This window comes from Dendropsophus ebraccatus, chromosome 4 (genome assembly GCF_027789765.1).
Source record: "Dendropsophus ebraccatus isolate aDenEbr1 chromosome 4, aDenEbr1.pat, whole genome shotgun sequence".
Classification (NCBI taxonomy): domain Eukaryota; kingdom Metazoa; phylum Chordata; class Amphibia; order Anura; family Hylidae; genus Dendropsophus; species Dendropsophus ebraccatus.
Genome location: NC_091457.1, coordinates 129,592,101 through 129,613,612, shown reverse-complemented (window position 1 = coordinate 129,613,612; position 21,512 = coordinate 129,592,101). Strand labels below are relative to the sequence as shown.

The following is a 21,512-nucleotide window of genomic DNA, read 5'->3' as shown; positions in this document are numbered from 1 at the left end:
ATGGGAATCACGGTCGTTGTAACAACAAGTTATGTAGTGCTGCCGTCTGAGGGAATCCCGGCCAGATTGTATATACATAGTATACACTCCGGCCGGGATCCCTAGCGGCACAGTATAAAGCTGATATGTCAGTATCCTGCGGCCGCTATTCATTGAATAGCGGCCACAGAAAACCCTGTAAGTGCACACAGTGGAGCGAGTGGCTCCGGCCGCTCGCTCCTTTGTGTGCTGTGGGGAGTTGTGTGCATCAGAGCTCAGCGGCGCTAAAGATCATCCGGCCATTACTACAGGCTGGGATGATCTTTTCAGAGACCGGCCGTTCTGTGACCCGGCCAAGTCACGGAACAGCTGGTCTCATATGTAGTCTGAACATAGCCTATGGGTGCGTTCACACTGAGCGATCTACGTAAAGGAGTTCCCAGCGATTACTCTGCTCACAACACAGCTTCACCCGTCCCATAGACTCCATTCTATGGTGAAGCAGATTCCACTGTCCGGCGGAATCTGTCTGACCATAGAATGGAGTCTCGTCCTGTCCCGGGTGGTGATGCGAGCGGAAGCACACGGGGACAAGCAGCGGAATCCGCAGGAACTTCTCTGTGCGGATTCCTCAGTGTGAACGCACCCTAAGGGTAATTTGCCCATACGTACAATACAGGACAGAAATGTAGGAAGAGATATACCTTTCATATTTGAAAAATAGATATATGGTATTTTGCCCCTTGTGCTCCCTAACCATTATTTTTCTTTTAAAACTAAAGATTCATAAGCGATAATACAATAAATGACATTGGATAAATATCAAGGAAAGTAGGTGGTAACAGGAGAACAACCTTCTGAGAGTGCCCATAAAGTGTAAGTGTATAAGTGCTACGGACATGAAAATTGGGCACATTTCCTAGAGAGGGGATTTCCTTTAGAAAGTTCTGCTTTCTATTAGAGAGAGGTGGAATTCTATGGACAAAAGTGGGGGATTCTCACTAGGAGCTTCACCTACAGTACAGTGGAAATATTAGTGGAAGTAGACACAATCCTGAGGATAACACAAGCAAAACAAAAAGTACAGAAATACTTCAATAATATCGGTCACACAATAAATGTTCTGAACATAGGGTGTGTACCTTCCTGCGCTATACATCTGTTTCTGGGTCTTCAGTAATATTTATTCATGCTCTTAAAAAAAACAAGAATTAACTTGATGTAAATAAAATCCACACAATTTTGAACGCACATGAAAAATGTCAGCTAAGTCACAACAACGTCCACATGCCAGAAGCCTGCAGTAAAGCATCTTCATGTCTTGCATGCAAGTTTCCCTTAATCTATGCTGGCTGCCGTAACCTGGCATGTTCTTTATTATCTGCATTTGTATTTAACCCTTTGAGGACCAGGCCCAAAATGACCCAGTGGACCGTGCAAATTTTGATCTTAGTGTTTTCGTTTTTCCCTCCCCCTCTTCTAAGAGCTCTAGCACTCTCAGTTTTCTATCTACAAGCCATGTAAGTGCTTGTTTTTTACAGGAATAGTTGTACTTTGTAATGGCGTCATTCATTTTACCATAACATGTATGATGGAATCCCAAATATATTATTTAAGAAGATATAAATAGGTGAAATCGTAAAAAAGAATGCAATATGGTAACGTTTGGGGGGTTCCTGTGTCTACGTAATGCACTATACGGTAACAGCGACATGATACTATTATTCTATAGGTCAGCCCGAACACAACCATATGCAGGTTACACAGATTTTCTAATGTTATATATGTATTTTTTTTATGAAATCCTTTTTTTTTGGCAATTAAATATTAATAAAATGGGCCTATTGTGACACTTTTAACAGTTTTATTTTTTCACCTACGGGGCTGTATGGGGTGTCATTATTTCCGCCATGATCTCTAGTTTTTATTAATACCATATTTGTGAAGAACGGACGTTTTGATCACCTTTTATTGATTTTTTTAAATATATAATGTAACATAAAATCAGTAATCGTCACACTTTTTTCCCTCTTTTCGTGTACGCCATTGACCGATCACAATGACGCTTGTTATATTTTAATAGATCGGACAATTACGCACGCTACGATATATTATATGTTTATCTATTTATTTATTTTTATATGTTTTATTTATATAATAGGATAGGGGGGTTATTTCAACTTTTATTGGGGGAGGGGTTTTGGGGTAGTGTAATAGTGTTTTGAACTTTTTTTTTTTTTACACATTTGAAGTCCCTTTGGGGGACTTCTACATACACTAGTTTGATTTCTACACTGATGATTGCTATGCCATAGGCATAGCATTGATCAGTGTTATCGGCGATCTGCTCATTGAGCCTGTCTGTGCAGGCTCAGTGTAGTAGATCGCCGATCGGACCGCACGGAGGCAGGTGAAAGACCTCTGGCGGTCCGTTTCAACGATCGGGACCCCCGCAGTCACACTGCAGGGGTCCCGATGGGTAAGTGACAGGGGACTCCCCCTGTCACTTACACTTAAACGCCGCGGTCGCGCGGCGATCGCGGCGTTTAAGGGGTTAATGACACGCGGCAGCGCGATCGCTGCAGCGTGTCATTACCGGTGAGGTCCCGGCTGCTCACTGCAGCCGGCCCCCACCTCCTATGAAGCGGGAGAAAGACCCAGGACGTAGAGTTACGTCCAGGGTCGTCTGGGGACAGACTTCCATGACGTAACTCTACGTCCTGGGTCGTCTAGGGGTTAATAGTGATGAACGAATACTGTTCGATCGAATAGATATTCGATCGAATAGTAAGGTATTCGATCTATCGAATATTATCGAATAGTTCGCTGAATATTCGATAAATATTTGATAAGCGTTCAAATCCCCCAGCTTCCGTTTTTTTTCAATAATCGAATACTTGTTCCCATAGACTTTAATGGGATCGATTATTTGATCGAATATTCGGGAGATATTCGGACGAATATCGAATATCTCACTGTTCGCTCATCACTAGTATTCAATATTATATGATCATAATCTGTTCAGATTTAAACCCCTGCAGTATAATAGCAATAACCCAACTAGATAGTTAACACGAGCTTAAAACTCAAGAGAGATGGACAAAATAAATCCTAGATGATCGCTGTCTATCTATCTATCTATCTATCTATCTATCTATCTATCTATCTATCTATCACATCTCTAATACCTATCTATATATCTGACTCCTATCTATCTATCTAAAAAATTATAACAGCACTCCCAAATTCACTGCAAAAATGTTTAGGTTTATTCCATCAATCCAACATAAAGTGCAGCACAGCAAACAAGCGACGTTTTTCCTGTCTCCCGTGTGAGACGGGAGAAACGTTGCTTGTTTGCTGTGCTGCAATTTATGTTGGATTGATGGAATAAACCTACACATTTTTGCAGTGAATTTGGGAATGCTGTTGGAATTTTTCAACCTACATATTTTTATCCTGGTCAAATCTATCTATCTATCTATCTATCTTTCTATCTATCATATCAACAAAGTATCGCAGTACTCCGAAAGAACATTGTATCAAATCTTAAAGGACAACTCCCACAAAAAATTTTTTTTAGCTTATTTAACACACATTACACAGTTATATAACTTTGGAATGGGGTTAAATACCCGGCCTGGCCCCCTTCCCCCACTTTCGGACCCCTGACCCCCCCCCCCCCCCCGAAAGTTAAAGAACGTATACATTACCTATTACGGTCGTCACGGTCCTCTTTTCACGGGCGGCATCTGGTGACGACGACGTCAGAGCCGGGGGGCGGTCTGGGTCTTCTTCCTCCTCGGCGTCTTCATAGAAAGTGAATGGGATGGAAAAGGCTGCTGGTGCACATGCGCACCAGCAGCCTTTTCATTGGCTGGAGCGCATCACATGGCTTCCAGCAAGCTCAGCCAATCACTGGCAGCCTTTTCCATCCCCTGGACCCGGAAGTCAGAGACATCGCTGGACGGCAGACGGCGGCGACGGAGAGGCGGACGGCGGGCGAATCGAGTGGGGATCCTCACCGGAGGGATGGTGAGTATGGTGTCTGTGTTTGTTTTTTTGGGGGGGTCCCGCGGGAGTTGTCCTTTAATTACATTTTTTTTTTTTAGCCAAAGGCTTGAGAAAGGCTCAGTAACAGAGAAGAAATGTTGAAAGTATATTGATATTTGTGGGTTAAAGATACCATTTGATACACTGATCGTAGAGTGCTACAATACTATTGATACTCTGAAACCAGATGCCAAACTTGCAGTGGGGCTCACAGGAACCTAGTTACACCTCAGCTGTATAATATACACTTATTAGAAATGAATCCATTCTATACAGTTCTTATCAACAGATGAGAAAAAGGCAGTTTCATGCTTTGTACTATATAACAATAGCTTCTGGAGAGCAGCTGCCTCCTCATTCTAGTGATAAAAAGGGTTAAAGGTTAAAGCGGACAGTATGTAAGGTCCGATCATTCATAACAATCTCTAATCAGATATATCACTGACAAATATTCCTGTTTCAAACTCCACTGGGACAAGGCATTTCGATGAGAACATTTTTTTTTTTGAGTGTGGTCACCGGGTGTAAAGCTTTCAAGTCGTGAGATAATGGTCTGTCTCCAAAACACAGGAAACAACTTGCAATAATAACACAATACTACAGACAGTAACATATAGGCTAGTCATGCAAAAAACATTCGTCCCCATGCTCAGAATGCCAAAATGGCATAATTATACAGTGCTACGTGGGATCATTCACACAAAGAAACGGGCTGAAAAAAATGTAATTAAAGCTTAGAACAACATTTCCCTTGGGCATTCCAGCACAAGCCTTTTCAAGGTGTTTGTTTTTTTGTTTTTTTTTTATAATCACTGAGGCAATGGTTTAATTTTTCCTCAGTTTTTTTCTACAACTTCAGGAAATAACTTATTATATGGGACAGTTAAAGAAAATAATTATTGTGAAAACAGACAGGGTCGGAAGTTGTAGAATCCTTAATCCTTCAAGCCAGACAAGTAGCCTGTATTATGGAAAATTCTATAACCGGGACGCCGCCTCCTTATTAATGTTTTCTTTTTACCTTGACAAAACTTTTTGTACTTTTTGTCTCTTTAATCCTGACATCAACCAATAGAGCCGATGAGCAAATATCAGAGAGTTTCTTGGTATTGACAGACGCCTGTGTCATGGATGCCGAGGGGAGACGCTCTCTTCAGCTCCATATGTGTGGACTTGTCATTTTGTAATTGTCATCATTAATGTAATGGCAAATTACAAGGTTAAGGGGGTAAAGCAGAGGTGTGTATTTTGAAGTCAATCAGTCCTAAAGTAGACACTCAGCAAAGCAAATGGAAACAGGTGACAAGGCATCAGGGAAAATTGACAGGGATTAGAAGGTTAACGTGTTGTCTTTGCTCATGGCTGACCACAATTAGAAAGGTTAGCTATTAATTATAGCAATGCAGTTAATGGAATTAGACCTCTAGTCCCAATAATTACATGGCAGGAAGTAATGGGCACAGACCTGAACCAAAAATTGTAGGTGATTAACTAGTAAAAGCATTTCAGAATATAAGGCCACATAAGTCTACACATCTGAACACCCTAGAGCGGCCTACACCAATGGGAAATTTCTTAATGTAGAATTTAGCCAGTTCACACACTGCATTTCTGGACTTAGACTGGGAAAGGATGCAAACACTGAAAGGTTCCCAGCACACTTATTATCATAGTTTAAATTAACCTTGATTAGTCTTCAAAAATATATTGAGAAGTAAAACTATAACATACTGGGGGCCTGTTCCGCTAGGGGGTCCACTTTTCCTAGCCAATCAGTACCAGCCAGGTTATGAGATCCCTAATTCTCCAAATGCCACTCACAAAAAGAGGGAATAGTCTGTAAATGTATTTTTTTTAGGGTCAAAGATTACAAAGGAAACATAGTATAACTATCCTACATACTGTAGGTCTAGGGAAAAAGCCATACCCCATAATGGCAAAATGAAATGTAGGCAAAATTAGGTGACAACTAAGGGAGCATAAGTTTAGTTTCACACCTATATGGGTGAATATGTTAATGGCAAAATGCATTCAAAAGGATTTTTTTAATCCACAGATGCCATTGGTCATCTTTGTATACTGGCAAACAGCTGCCCAACTCCTGGCTATTGACCGTAAAAGAAACCCTTAACATTGAAAATGCTGTCTAATCTGCAAGCACCATGTTTTGGAGAAAAATGATCTGTGCAGGTTTTGGGGGCAAAACTTAGTTTAGCTAATAATTCCGGTTTAGAAGTCGACGAGGCAGTCCGTTTGTGTAACTGGCCAACAGTGAAGGCTGTAAATCCCTGAGGTGGACCGTCCGTAAAAGTCCCTTTAAAGGAGTTATCCAGGATTAGATAAAACAAAACTACTTTTTTGCAAAAACAACACCGCCCCTGTCCTCAGGTTGTGTGTGGTATTAAAATTCAGTTAACTTCGATGGAACTGAGCTGCAAAACCCAAACTGAGGTTATTAGAGGTGGCGTTTCTGGAAGAAAGTGGTTATTTTTTTGTAAGCCCTCATTTACACATTCACAATATTTGGAGATCCGTGATCCATGCAGACCTATACGGACTGCAATTGCAGCACAGACACACCAATAGAAGTCAATGGGATCCATCTTTTGCGGATTGCTGATCTGTGACTTCCATGTTTTGCAGATGTACAAATTGTGACATCACTGTTCTCCTTCTGGCAGCAAAGTGAACCAGCAATGGCAAGGAAAAATGGCTGCCAAGTGATCCTATGACCAGGCGAGGAAAGCTGGTACATATTTTATTTTGACCAGTTTTACTCCAGCTGGAGTATTTTAAATCAACTGGTTTCATAAAGTTACATAGATTTGTAATTTACTTCTGTTAAAAAATAAAATCTCCAGTCTTCCAGCACTTATCAGCTGCTGTATGTCCTGCAGGAAGGGGTTATTATCTCCTGTCTGACACAGTGCTCTCTGCTGCCACCTTATATTGTGCTGCCGTCTATGGAATCCCGGCTGTAGTGTATACACATAGGCCGGGATCCCTAGCGGCCACATGGAAAACTGACATGTTAGTTTTGTCTGGCCGCTATTTATTGAATAGCGGCCTCACACGCCTGTCAGGTCACACAATAGATATTATAATATATATCTAATCCCTCCTAGTACAGTACTGGCCCCCAACTTCTTTTATATAAAATCTACTTGTATATTAGGTTTAATGAGCATTTACTTTGGTCACATCTCAGCACACATCCTGGCTTTCCTCAATTTACATCACGGAAATATAATTATGAAAATAAGCTGAGAACATGAGGTGGGTCAGCAGACTGCAGCTATGTGAGGAGTATACACATATATCTCTGTACTGAGATCACACAGCACACATGGCAATGCTCCGCAATGGGACACATGGTGCAGGGCTAATATATACAGTAAGGCCATGTATCCAGATGAATACGCTCCGCGCTAATGTGTCTTGTTATTCTGTTATTCCCACTGAGGAAACAAAACCATTGTCCGATATCTCAAGTGCTTTGGAGTTTTTTTCTTTTTTTCTTTTTTTCAAAGCAGCGAGTCAATTAGAAACACATGAACCGATTACTTTGTATGATGCATTGTGGAGAACAATTATAACGTTAAAAAAAAAAAAAAACGCAAGGAATAAATTACAGACTGACCACGTGAACTGCAAAGCACAAAACCAATGAAAACCTCACACTCTCCATAAGTCAATGGGAATATGTTATATTAACAGAAGCAAAGTGTTAACGTAAATGTAGAACAGCACACATTTATCACGATCTCCATGTAACACATATGTATATCTTGCAGTTTACTATTACATTGAGTCATGGCCATCTGTAGAGTATAGCCAGTTTATTGTGATCCCAGAGGCCTGGTTATTTACGAATACGCAAAAAATTAAAGGCAGATGACTTCAGGCCTGTAGGTCTGACGTCATTTTGAGAAGGATCCATATGATAATAGACACCAGACTTTATTATTGTGTAGGTATTAATTATGAAGCCCTATAATGTGTGTTACTCCTTCCATAATTCTCATTTCGGCACAGAGCGATTTTATAGCGTATAAGCTTCGGCATTTATTCGGCTACACGTGCCAATGTGTCAGTGTAGTGTGCAATTTCTTTTGTACTGAAAATGAAATAACCCAGCTCTAAAATAGGAGATTGTACAGCAGAATGTGAATGGTCTGGAACCACTTGTAAACTCTGCAGAATATACAATGTATGGCATCCTTCACATGCATCCATGAAATGGATAGGTCATAAGCGTTTTAATAGCGTTTCATGATGTATCTGTTAAACAGATGAGATGATGGCCTATGGGTGACGAATTTGATAAGTGTATGTCTACCATTGGCATCCGCCACCCAAAGGCTATATGATGTAAGAGCTCTCTATGTAACTGGTTGTGTCTCTGGTTATGATTTGGTTCTTGATGTTACTCTCTGACTTGCCCCTGGCTTGTTTCTTGGATTGTTCTGGTTTTAGGCTTATCCAATCCCAGTTGTTGTTTTTTTTTACCCTGGCTGTTAACCATTACATTCCTGATGGGCAATGCTCTAGCGTAGGGAACATCACCCAGTTGGGGACTTCCATCTAAGGCAGGTAGTCCAAATAGGCAGGGACAGTGGACTGGGTTCTATTCAGGGCTTACTGTTCCCCTACAACAGTGACACAATCAGCCTAAAAAAAACAGAGCTAAACAGGATCACAGATATACATCCTCTCCGGCAGAGTAGTGCCATGGTTCTTGACAGTTACCCTAATACTACCTTACTGAACCCCTACTCCACCTTACTGAACAAGATGAGTTTTCATAAAGGAACAGTAACCATCTAAAAGTGTTTTCTTCTTTTCTTTTCTTTTTTTCTCAGAAAAGTGCCAGTCATCTCTAAAACTGTGCATTGCTTTGTAGCTGTGCAAGGGGTCTAAGCTGAAAAACTATTTGATGTTCAAAGATTAAAGTGGCACTATCAGCAGGTTTGGGGCAGTGAACCTGCTGATATGTGTCAGACGCGATTTACCTTCGGATTTCAGGGCTGTAAGCCATATTTCCTTCGGGTCCTGTATGGTGCCGTTTTCCACTAGTTGTTAATATGCTAATTAGCGTGCTCGGAGCATTTGGGGCATTCCCCATGCTCCTGGAGCACCCGCTCGCCCCCCCTTGCCTGCCTCATCCCGGCATGCCCCACTATGCATATTCATATATGCATAGCTAGCCCACTTGTAACAGGCTGCTTCCTGCACATGTGCTGTAACAAGCGGCCTAGCTATGCATTTATGAATATGAATAGTGGGGCGGGCCGGGAGGAGGCAGGCTAGGGCAGCCGAGCGGGTGCTCCAGGAGCATGGGGAACGCCCCAAATGCTCTGAGCACGCTAATTAGCATATTAGCAATTAGCGGAAAACAGCACCATACTGGACCCGAAGGAAATATGACTTACAGCCCTGGAATCCGGAGGTAAATAGCGACTGACACATATCAGAACCTGCGGCTTTAAGTGTCAAGAAGGTGTTGCTGAGCATCAGCATGCATGCCTCCTCCCTTCCCCACTGCTCCTTTCATTTACAGGGTTCAGTGCAGGATATCAAGCAAAGAGGGGTGGGGGAGGGAGGAGGCATGCACACTGGAGCTCAGTATAGCTTCTATGACACTTCAGCATGCAATTTCACAACTTTTCAAACAGCCATCAACATGCGCTTACAGACGCAGGATAGCGAGGGATTATCTTACTGATCGGCGCTCCTCTACATAAATTGTGTGGCCCATTAGATTAATCACTATCAGCCACCCATCTACTATTTACACAGAGCAACAGGAGGCTGATAACAGTAATATAAAAAGCAGCACAAAAGATCAAATACTTCAACAAACCTTTGCTTGCTGTCTCTTTAACCTGGATTGTAGGGAAACAAATCCTATGAATATTTATTTGCCTGACAATTGTTTTTTTTTTTTTTTATTCCCAATATTCCCACATCTGCAACTCTAAGCATTACATTGAGCTGACAGATTGCCTTTAAAGGAGCTGGCCATTATGACAAAAACATGGCGTCTTTCTTCCAAAAACAGCACCACGCCTAACCATGAGTGGCATTTGCTATGGCAGCTCATCTCTATGGAAATTACTACAATGGATGTATCATACCAAACACAACCTGTGGTCAGGGGTGGGGTTGTTTTTAGGAGGGGGGAATGTTCTAACCCTGAACAAACCCTTTAAGCTTCCAATGATCAAATCTGGGCAAAGTTAATGATTTCCCGAGTTCATTTTTTTCTTTCATATTGCTAGAAAGTGAGCTGGACAGCTCTGGTGGACAAGGATGCCCTTTGCAACCTAAAAGCTCAAGCTTACTGGAAGCTTACTTCTAAGCATGTTTGTCTAATAGAATCCACAAGAACAGTGAGTAAGGATTGTAAGTGTAGGTGGCTTCAGAAAGCCAGAGGGCACGTACCATAATGTAGAGAGCACTTCAGCAAGATGACACATGCACGGGCTGCTGACAGGGTCAAGTTTTTTCGCTTAGAACTTCATCAAATGAAAGAAAATGACAGAGGCTTTAAACTTTATTTAAGAAGGATTGACCTTAAGCTGTTCGGCTAATGACTGCCCACGTCAAAGCCACATTTCATAAAGATTTCCTGATTTCACGCAAAAAAAGAATGAAGTTTAGGATAGGAAAAATGAGACACAGATATCGGCCATCTATCAGATACAATATTACTACCTGGGCAGTTGATTTGGACTGGTCGGTCATACACACACACATAGCCACAGATACTAGTACTTTGTTGAAGGGAAAAACTGGTTCACATCTTTTCTCAAGTAAAAAACCTTTATTTTTCTCTATAATTAAAGGAGAAAGGTGACTTTTTCTTTTTTTAGCAAGGCAGGGGGCAACATAAAAAAGAAGCTTTTCTCACTTCTCCCCGTGCCTCTCCAGCATCAGATCGCTACTCTGGGACCCCTGCCAGGCTCCGAGATCTTCTCCCAGGCAACGCCACAACCCGGTTGATTGACTGCCCACTAAGTCAATCAGTGACTAAGTCGGGACACCTCTGTAGTCACTCATTGGCTGATCCATCAGCCAGGAAGACATTTTCCCCCCTGACATAATCAGAACTCGGGGGGAAATACCTTTTGGCAGGGGTTCCGGAACTAGTGCAGCAGGGTGGCGCGGGCACGTGGCCCTTGCCCTTGCTGGCTGCCAAGAGCAAAAAAGGCCAGACTTCTCCTTTAAGTCATCCTCACAATTATTAGCTTATCGCTGATTGATATGAATGGGTGATAATGTGCAGTAAAAACCATGGGGAGCTGCAGGGGAAACCAAGTTCAGTGTTCAACTTCCCTGCAAAAGTCCTAGTTTATATAGAACACTACTGTAGGACAACCATAGACCAGTGAAGATTAAATTTTTGTAGGCACACAAATAAATTATAGGACAATGTGTTCTGGCACCTAACCTAGTGCCTTCCTCTGGTCCAAAATAAATAACCAATCAGACCATGTAGAGTGTCCTTGTCTGGGTTCTCAACTGAGAATGCTAAACCATGCCACGAAAAACGCCATTGGGAGAGCTTGCTTAAAGATGTATGATGGTCCTATAGTGGGACTCTGAACACAAACCAGCAATTTTGTTAAAGGCATTACAGTATGAATATCCACACCCATGGGATGGATAGTGGAGTATCTTCTTCCTTTTGTGACATAATGTTGTGTCTATACATAGCATAAGCCTCAAGGTTCATGAGTTTTCTGTTCCATTTCAGAGGATAGGATCCTACGATGTGCACCCCCCCCCCTTATTTTGTCCTCTTGGCCAGCTTTAGTGGACTGTAGTTTAGTGGAGTATTGTAGTTCAGGAAAGGTCCTTCACAGTGTACATCGCTGTTTATAGCTGTATTTTACAATGGTCACTATGGTAAGATATTAAACAGAAGACTACATGCCTTCTCTATTAGGAGGTTAAAGTTTCCTTATAGGTTGTATGAAAATCCCTTTAACACACCAGAATTATCTTGGCCTGACTGGAGGCCAATTTCTGTTTGTGTTCCCATCACATAATATTATGGCATATTTTTTGCATACAGTATGGTATAATAGTGATCAGTGGGGCTTCAACCTCCAGGATCCCTATGTAATCCCCAAAACAAGGGACAGATAAGTGGACAGCTTTCCTGCACAGGTCCTGACTCCCACAATACAGACAATGGAAACCGGTACTATCATTATGACTCCGGCCACAAGAGGCCGCTCTCTCCCCCCACCAGCTTTGCCATGCACAAACCACATCACAGGTGAGTATGCAGCAAGTTATTATGTTTCCTGACCGTAAAAACCACCACGTGAAGGGGGCCTAGTTATAATATATTCAGCTGACAGATTTAAAAGTCTTTGATAGGATTATTAAATGCATAAACATGTCTGCCCCCATGGTCCCATATCTCCAGTTTTGATAACCTGCAGAAACCTTTATCCTCATACATAAGTGTCACCTATATTCACTAATCTTTATTTAAGCTTTACAGCTCTGAATTTCTATTTTTTTTTTTTACTTCCACTTTAAATCCATTTAATAAAATAACAAAACATACCCCACAGGTCTCTCAAATCAACCATTGTACTGTAAATGCAAAATGAGATATTTGCGACCCAAGGTGTGACCCCCCTGGGATTATCTATACATCAGACACAATGCGGTTCACAATGTTTTCTTTGTCGATACTTTCTGAATTATTAATCTGCATAGAGGTTTTCTTAAATAAGGCCGTTTCCTACATGTCTCAACACGAATGCTGCAGCACAAATTCCTTTAAGTGCTTCATTTTCTGAAGGCGATGCATTAATCATAGACCGTAGCAATTTATTCTGTATATTTTTTCAGGTGCGGCAGACGTACTATTCTGCGCTATTAACACATGAGATGTGATCATATCCTCACATAGTCTGTGGAGAGGCACTGCATTGGCGACAAGGTCCGCACGTGTGTTATGCGATCGGGCGGGAGGGAAAAGGTTAAGTGATGTCTCATTAATTGTGTTATTCTATGGAGAGGTGCAAAGAAGGACAGGAAAGATTTATATGAATTAGAGAAAAACATTACTGACCACCCGATACTGCAGAGACCAGGAAACGTGAAGATAGCGTTCAGCCAAATTAAATATTCTGGTTAAACTATTGCAGGTGAATTTGTCCATTAAACTTGCACTTCTGTGTACAGTATTTCTTCCTGTACTGATGAGTGTGTAGATGATGGATTTGTGTGTGCTGGTCTCATCGCTACAGAACAGATGAGCATGAGACCACCCTACAGCTGAACATTATATGTATAGATGAGAGAAATTACATTTCCGATTTGTGAGACCCTAAAAACTTGGAATTTGAATCCTGATGGCTGGAGAAGATGTCACTCTCTGGTCTCCTATGTCTCCCAGCTTCCTGTGTCATTACAACATCACAAGAACTACCTGCTCAGCAAGTCAGTAACAGCAGAGGTGTTCTGCCTTAGTCACTGACTGACTGAGCAGGTATTTATGACTGGGGTCGTGACATCACAAGACTGAGAGATACAGGAGACCAGCGGGTGACAGTGAGCAGTGGCGCTGCGCTGCAGCAACACCAGGATGGGTAAATATCCCTTGATTGTAATGTTACCATTACCATCTGCCCTCCCTGATTTTTATTTTTTTTGCCTGGAAATCTCCTTTAAGAGATATGAATATTTTTTGTAGATGAAGAAAATGCTATCTTAGTCGTTTTAATACTGTGAGGCTATGTTTCCAAAAAATGCTGTTTTGCAAATCAAAATATGGGCCAAAACCAGCCAAAAACTGGTCTCAGTGCCAAAATAATGGCCGTCCAAAAAGGTGGTGGTAAAAAAGCCCCAAAAAAAGGAAAAAGTTGTGGGAGCGTGGCCTTAAAGTGACTCCGTACCCACAATCTGACCCCCCCCAAACCACTTGTACCTTCGGATAGCTGCTTTTAATCCAAGATCTGTCCTGGGGTCCGTTTGGCAGGTGATGCAGTTATTGTCATAAAAATAACTTTTAATTCAGCAGCTCTGTGTCTAACGGCCGGGGCTTACATTTGTATATGCATTAGGCTGGCACAACCTTCCTCCCCACCCTCCTCATCATTAGGAATGCTCCAGGCAGATTGCTTCCTATTCCCCACCTGTCGCAGCCCGGCAAATGGGCTGGATCGTTAATACACCTGTGCAAAGCTCAAACAGCAGCAAATGTTCCTGGATAATTCCTAATAATGAGGAGGATGGGGAGGAAGGACGGAGAGGTGGTGCCAGCCTAATGCATATACAAATGTAAGCCCCGGCCGTTAGACACAGCACTGCCGGATTAAAAAGTTGTTTTTATGACAATAACTGCATCACCTGCCAAACGGACCCCAGGACAGATCTTGGATTAAAAGCAGCTATCCGAAGGTACAAGTGGTTTGGGGGGGACAGATTGTGGGTACGGAGTCGCTTTAATACACAGTGCATTCAAAGCCTAAACTGACATGATACAGATTTAAAACCGGTCCTGCAAGCCTGTTTCCATGCATCTTTTATTAGACTGCCTTGTGTAGAAGACATTTCTAGTCATCCATTCCACTTAGCTGCTACTGTATTATGCTGCAGATTTTCTGTATGCAAAAACTGTCCTGTACATACTGTAGGAGTGTCACTGGAGAAGTATTCGAGGGGAGGTACATTTCACCCAGGCTACGGCATATGGTGAGGTGGTGAATCCAGGTGAGATCTGTGACTCAGCAGTATTATGCTGCTGAGTGGTTCTTTCCATTTTCCGGGCCTGGATTTACTGGAATGGTGGGTAGGTTGGTAGTGGGACCTACCATTCCCTTCCCCCCGATCCACTTCGGGTGTTGCAGGCAGGTGTGCCCTGTTGAGCCTGCAACAGGGTAAATGCTCCACAGAGCTGGAGGGGAAGTCTCTCAGCGAGGAGTGAACAGCCTGTGTGCTGTGTATGGTCGGAGCTGGGAAGACAGCCGCTGTTGGAGCTAATACATACCCTGCGGTCTCCAGGGGAAGGACGCTGTCTTACCTAGTGTCAGATAGGTAACGAATCTTTTTAGCAAGTGCCCAGACGGGCTAGACCTTTTTGTTTGTTCTGTTTTTCAAGCATGGTATTGCTCTATTTATGTTTACGGGACTGTTTATGCCGCTAATAAACGCCAAGTTGATCTGTTATAAATCAAAGCCTGATGTGAAGTGTGTCCACACACACCATCCCCCGGGAAGATCCCTACAATACATACCCTTAAAGCGAGTGTACCAATAGGTACATTGTTTTGGGTTTTTTACATGAACAGACCAGCAATGGGATGCTGGTCTTTTTTTGAACCGCCACCTGGTTTCCGCGCACGGCGCTGGTCTACTCCCGAACACTGGCCGTGCATAAAGCACTGGGGTTTTTTGTCACACTGGGGGTCTGTCCCCAGTGCTTCATGCCCGGCTGATGTTCGGTTATAGACCTGCTCCATGCATGGGACTGCACCACTGACCAACCTGTTCATGTAAAAAACCCTAAGTGATGTACCTATGGGTACATTTGATTTAAATTACAAGGGCGGATCTATGTCTCTATTCATGCTACTATTGTAGGTCGGCGTTACAATGGAAGCCCCAGTGCCGTTTGTATGCTAGATACCACCAGTGCCCAACAGATATCACTGACAGGGAAAACAGGTCTAATCTGAATGAAGAATGGTGTTTAAGCTGTCAGAACATATCAGTATCACTTTACTCTACGGGATATCTGAGGAAAAGGCTTTATCTCGGGACATTAGGTAAAAATCATCATCCCACTTCCTAACTTTAATGTCTGGATTCTTATACACTTACGCACTGTCCTTATGCCTGCTAACCATCCAGAGGGGATAGCTGGGTTACCTGCGATGTCTTTGAAGCTGGATACTTTACATGCCGCTATAGCTGTCGTGACTTGACACATCAAATAAATGTGAGAACTTTCCCTTCTGCCTCTATAGCCTATTTTTCAACTACTAGTTACGTATTCATCTGAAGGGGCGCCATAGGTAATTCTTCAGTAGTGTCTGCTGAAGGAGAAATGTATAGACGCCTGCAGCTTCCAGTGATAACCGCTCTCAGGGTGATGGGATTCAGACATTTTTTACTTTTTCCCCTCTAAATCATGGATTCCATTCAACAATTACTTTTTTCTCCCAAGACAATTATCATGAGAAATGATCCTTTAGACAGGGGCCTCACTAGACAGACTAGACTGTCTATAGTGGAAATTACAGATATTTCTCAATGTATCAGTCATTTGTCTCCTAAAGTCTGTATAGCACTAAATTAGTACAAATGAGTCAGTTGTGTTACTAATCTGGAGAAAGGAGCTGCCCATCACCAACAACTAGAAAGGGCCTCAATGGTGAGGTTGGAAATGCACTGCTTTAGGACCATAGAAGCTATTTGATGACTTTATGTATGGTATACATAGCACTGTAGGAAACCTAAAAACGCTAAAGGGGAAGTATTATCTTTGTACAGTGCCCAGGGTGGGATGAAGTACAGGAAGAAAGAAAGTACTGACCTGCTGCCAATCCAACCCCCCCCCCCCTCCCAACCCTGGTCCCCACTGCTGAGTGCTCCCTCCCCCACACCCTATAGGAACTGTCTACTAAGCCAATCACCTTGATCACTGTCTTTTAGGGTATGTTTACACAAAGAAATCAGCAGGTAGTATCCAAAGCGTATAATCAATGATATTCCTCTTCATAAAATCTTCACCCTAGGTCGGCTTCACGTGGGAATATCACAGTCCAAAATACATGTCTGTATTACACTCACAAGTGCCGACCTGACTGCAGGTTTGATGACCAAAACTAGCAGGTGTCAGGCTGGGACTTGTGACCGTAATACAGACATGTATGTCTTTGGGGCCGTAATACAGTCGTCCCGAAGTCGTAAATTTGATTTTGAACATCAAGAACAAGTAAGCTACATGTGAATTTTACCTACCATGAAAGACTTACTATCCCCACACCCAACGCAAGCACACAACAGAAAACCAGCCAGAAAAGTATCCTTTCAAATATCCCAGGTAGAGAAGCCAATGCCGGCCTACCCTGGCAATACTCGCACAAGTTTGAAAAAACACCAAATAAATAAAGCAGCTTATAAAGGACAATTCACACAAGGAAATTACTGGTAGAATTGCCTGGTGTTAAAAAGTGATACTACAGCCCTTTATGCATAATAATTGTAAAGATTGTTTTAACCCTTTAAGGACGGGGCCAATTTTCGTTTTTGCGTTTTCGTTTTTTCCTCCTTGTGTTTAAAAGGCCATAGCACATGCATTTTTCCACCTAGAAACCCACATGAGCCCTTATTTTTTGTGTCACTAATTGTACTTTGCAATGACAGGCTGAATTTTTGCATAAAGTATAATGCGAAACCAGAAAAAATTCAAAGTGTGGTGAAATTGAACAAAAAAAAAACGCATTTCTTTTATTTGGGGGGACTGTGTTTTTACGCCATTCGCCCTGGGGTAAAACTGACTTGTTATATGTTCCTCAAGTCGTTACAATTAAAACGATATATAACATGTAACTTTTATCGTATCTGATGGCCTGTAAAAAATTCAAACAATTGTTAACAAATATACGTTCCTTAAAACCGCTCCGTTCCCAGGCTTATAACGCTTTTATCCTTTGGTCTATGGGGCTGTGTCAGGTGTCATTTTTTGCGCCTTGATGTTTACTTTCTATTTGTACCTTGATTGCGCATATACGACTTTTTGATCGCTTTTTATTAAATTTTTTCTGGATTTGAAGCAACCAAAAATGCGCAATTTTGCACTTTTTTGCGCTTACGCCGTTTACCGTGCGAGATCAGGAATGTGATTAATTAATAGTTCGGGCGATTACGCACGCGGCGATACCAAACATGTTTATTTATTTATTTATTTACTTTTATTCAAAACATGGGAAAAGGGGGGTGATTCAAACTTTCATTAGGGGAGGGGGCTTTTTACTAATAACAATACTTTTTTTTTTTTTACACATATACTAGAAGCCCCCCTGGGGTTAGGGTTATTCCCCCTGGGGGTAGGGTTATTCCCCCTGGGGGACTTCTAGCATAGACACTTTGATCTCTCATTGAGATCTTTGCTGTATACTTATACCGCAAAGATCAATGAGATCGGCACTCGTTTGCTTTCGGCTGCTGCAGCCGAAAACAAACGAATGCCGAGACGGGAACGGCGCCATCTTGGAGGCCGGCTGCAGACACGGAGATCGCTCCTCCAGGACAACGTCCCGGAGGAGCGATCTCCCCCACAAGACACCAGGGAACGTCTGCCTCCGGTAATCGGAGGCAGCTGTCAACTTTGACAGCTGTCTCCGATTACTTGATTAGTGGGCACGGCGATCAGACCATGCCCGCTAATAGCCGCGATCCCGGGCTACACGCGGCCCCGCTCTGAAGCTCTCTTGGGGACATATTACGTCAGGTGTCAGCTGGTGTCAGAAAGTGCCAGACATTTGTAATTTACTTCTTCTAAAAAATTTCTAGTCTTCCAGTACTTATCAGCCACTGTATGTCCTGCAGGAAGTGGTGTATTCTTACCAGTCAGACAAAGTGCTCTCTGCTGCCACCTCTGTCTGTGACAGGAACTGTCCAGAGCAGCAGCAAATCCCTATAGAAAACCTCTCCTGCTCTCCAGACTGGAAAAAATACCACTTTCTGCAGGGCATACAGCAGCTGTATATAAGTTTTTTAGGTGAACTACCCCTTTAAGTTTTTAACAAGCACCGATCACCTTCAGGATGTACATGGTAAACCAGCGCTGCTATCAGGATGTCATCTCTAAAAGTAGCTTTACACATCAGTGCCAGATCAGGTCATATTCCACAAAAAGTACAAAAACTAACATAATCTACAATGTCAGATATTATGGAGATGCCCATAAAGGTGCCGTGCTCAGAATCACCATAGATTTCCTAACTAACTATAGTAATAAGCTGACGAAATAGTTGGCCAATTCAGCAACTAGCAGAGAATTGCGGAATATTCAGACTGATGTGAATTTCAGGCTTTTGGAATTTCACAGGAAAACTTTCAAAACAGAGACATCTGCTGGCGGATTGAGGTCACTGCAGGAAGAGATAGCAGACACATGCCAATTGTTCAACGCGGTGCCCGGTGATCTCACGTATGCATGGCAGCTGAAGGGATCTTGTATTAATTAGCATTAATGAAGCCATAAAAAACCTATTGAGCGCACTAGTTCTACGGGGCAGGGGGCTGTACTATCGTGGGGTAAGCAAGATTAGGGTGCATAGGGCTATCCCACCTGTAGCCACTGGGACTTCTATTGAGCAGCAAATGGAAAGTCTAAGGTGGTCTGCTTAAGAAGCTTTCTAGGCTCTAGATGCATTCTACAGCTGACTGACCTGAGGCAATGGAACTGTGTTTGCATCACGGCTGTAAACGAGGTACTTGGCGGTAATGTCTGTGATGAAGTCAGCATCACATATGTTGGGAAGGTTCAAGCTTTGTTGTTCTTTCCTATCTATATAGACCTGTAAAGAAAGCTGCAACAGTTAGGCGTGAATTCCCAGTCTTTTAACTATGGTGGGAACATCTGCTCTGTGCACCAAGTGCTGGGAAATCAGTTAACATCTCCCCTCCCAGCACTGAGGACATTTATAGGGGTCTGGCATTACCCCATCCCAGCTCTGCGCCTTGGCCGTGTCACCCAGACGTCACACCACGTCATCTCGTCTAGCAGTGCTTGGATCACAGGAAACATAAAAGTTATCATAAAGTTACTGTACGCCCATAGTTATAAAGTTCATAGATAAACAGGTATCTACCTAGATATCTGATATAGATAATTCTATATACTTTGGACTCCTCTACCCCGCACTCAGAGTCCCAATATATTATTCCCTTATTTCCCACTCACTTTGGCAAAGCTAATGTGTGTTTGGTTCTGTAAATAAAGTTACTTTTATTATGAATTTAAAGATAGATTATTATTTATTATTATTATTATTATTATTATTATTATTTATAAAGCACACTTAATTCCAGAGCGCTACACAGGCGATAGGGGTAACAAACAAGAACATTACAAAATCAAAACACATTACATGAAGGCAGATGGCAGACTGATACATGGGGAAGAGGACCCTGCCTGCAAGGGCTTACAATCTATGATAGATAGATAGATAGATAGATAGATAGATAGATAGATAGATAGATAGATAGATAGATAGATAGGAGATAGATAGATAAATAGATAGATAGAATATAGATTGATTGATCAATAGATACATAGAACACAGATAACCAGATAAATAGTTCACCACAAGCCAATTTCTAGCTATTGCCTACCATGTACATTATACAAGAACTACCATTGGAACAAAATAAATTTAGAGCATGTCTGGCCTATTGTACATGGTTGCTACAGATGGGAAACAATTGTTACTGGATACATTATTTGTACAGAGGTTAAATATCATAGTATGGACTCTTAGGCTTTTGGTAGGATGGAGAATATCAGTGCTACTAGAGGAGAATATATATGTATATCAGTATGTGGAGGTGCAGTATATGATAAAACATGAGCCCACAGCAGGCTCCTATAGATGCCATATTACCAGTCCTTACCACACGAGTCAGCAATATCTCCGAACTTTACAGAGAAGTATTCTGCCCATACCCTAACTTTACTAATATTAATAGCCCTAAAATACTGTAAGACTGAATGACAGATAGAGAATAAAGGTGAGCCCTGATGTCCCATAGTTCATATAGCTTCTCCAGTATGAAAAATCAGCTTTTCCTAATATACTGTATACCGAAACATGAAATTAAGTTAAATAAAATTAATGTGTCTGGTTCCTTCGGTCAAATCACGACAGTCCAAAGAGTTAACCACGATGTGGCTGAATGGCTTATAGTGAAGTAATGGAAAGTTCTTAATAGGCTGTTGCAGCAATATAATTACATGGCTGATGCTAGTACAATATCTGACTCTATATGAATATATTAAGTCACAGAGAAAACACGCAGTCCCCATGGATATTCACATTCAGTCACCCTGGCGGCTGCTCATGTTTAGTCCAGGAATCTTCCATGCATGGTGCTTGAAGAATGGAGCGACATTTCATTATTCTATGATTCCATGAACTGTACCAAGTTAGTATTTAGGCATTTTTAATAAAATTGAAGTTTTAAACAATTCTGTCATTGATAAGATATAGGATAATGCCTTGTGCCCATAGCTGCTGGCCATACACATAAGTGGGGTCCCACGGCTCCACCAGTATTGTGTGTTTAGATAAGTATTGCAATCAGGAGAAATGGCTAAACGGGCTAAACAGGCCCCCAGATAATGCTCATCTGCCAATAGACTAATGGATCTCAACATGGGTTACAGCAGACACACTGCACGCAACAACATGTCACAAGTTTAGATCGGCTAGGGTATCAGT

The 21,512-nt window shown here is 42.1% G+C and overlaps 1 protein-coding gene across 1 annotated transcript in view; it reads right to left on the bottom strand.

Moving 5' to 3' along the window:
* The window catches only part of ERC2 (ELKS/RAB6-interacting/CAST family member 2), a 667,987-nt gene that overhangs the window by 204,237 nt on the left and 442,238 nt on the right, over positions 1-21,512 (bottom strand). The window lies entirely within an intron of this gene.